This window comes from Mustela putorius, unplaced genomic scaffold (assembly GCF_011764305.1).
Source record: "Mustela putorius furo isolate JIRA1106 unplaced genomic scaffold, ASM1176430v1.1 tig00003845_pilon_pilon_pilon, whole genome shotgun sequence".
NCBI classification, from domain to species: Eukaryota; Metazoa; Chordata; class Mammalia; order Carnivora; family Mustelidae; genus Mustela; species Mustela putorius.
In genome coordinates, this window is record NW_025421998.1 from 18,407,497 (window position 1) to 18,408,499 (window position 1,003).

General features: G+C 41.6%; 1 non-coding gene across 1 annotated transcript; it reads right to left on the bottom strand.

Annotated features, from left to right (window-relative positions):
• Positions 1-409: 409 nt before the first annotated feature.
• LOC123387097 lies at positions 410-518 on the bottom strand. Its single transcript, XR_006601459.1, has one exon. It is a non-coding gene; the product is annotated as a U6 spliceosomal RNA (small nuclear RNA).
• Positions 519-1,003: the final 485 nt, after the last annotated feature.

The following is a 1,003-nucleotide window of genomic DNA, read 5'->3' on the forward strand; positions in this document are numbered from 1 at the left end:
TTCTATTGGCTCTAATTTCTTTTGTTAACTGCAAATTAATTTCTAATTTCTTTTGTTGACTTACTTGTTGATTGTTTCTTATGACATCTTTATCCAACCCTTAGGGCCGTATTTGGTTTTTTTTTAATAAATTGCAGTAAAATAGAAGATAAAATTTACTCTTCAGCTATTTTTTTTACTTCCTTTTTAGTTTTTTTATTATTATTATTAAAATTCAACTAGCCAGCATATAGTACATCATTAGCTTTTGGTGTAGTGTTCAACAATTCATTAGTCGTGTGTAAATCCCAGTGCTCCTCACATTCAGCTATCTTTAAGTGTATAGATAGCTTAGTAACATTAAGTGCATTCGTGTTGGTGGACAACCATCCAACACCATCTACCTCCAGAATGTTCCTACCATCCCTGAAAAAATACGGGATGCTTCATGAGTTTGTGTGTCACCCTTGCACAGGGGACATGCTGTTCTTCTATGCATTGCTCCAATCTTAGTACCCATGTGGGCCAAGGGAGCACAGGAAGCTTAAGTTACTGGTTTTCGAATTCTTGGCTCCTTTCCTCCTTTTCTTTCTTCCCTTCGGTGACCTGCCACCTGCAGCTTCGTAATGAACTGGAGAGTCCTAGTGATAGATATGCCTGTTTAAAGTCATGAGTAAGAGGAAAGAGAAATAAACATAAAAGGGCCTGGCTTGGGTCCTATTTTCATCCTCTGCCCCAACCAATCCCCAGGGGTCTGAGCAAGGAAACCGGAGATTCACAAATTGCCTAATTTAAAACGGAATCATTTTGAAGTTGCTCAGCCCTTCAACCAGTAAGTTAGCAACTCTGACCCGCTCCACCCCGCATGACTCACTGTCCAGTACTGCCTGTCTCTCAAAGTTTCAGCCTCATCTCGAGCTCCCAGGCCCGATCCTCCCTTTCTCCTTTCCGTCTTCCTACCCTCTCTCTTCTGGAGGTCATCCTTGTCTGCATGAAAGCATGGCTGGGAGAAGGGTCCATGGTT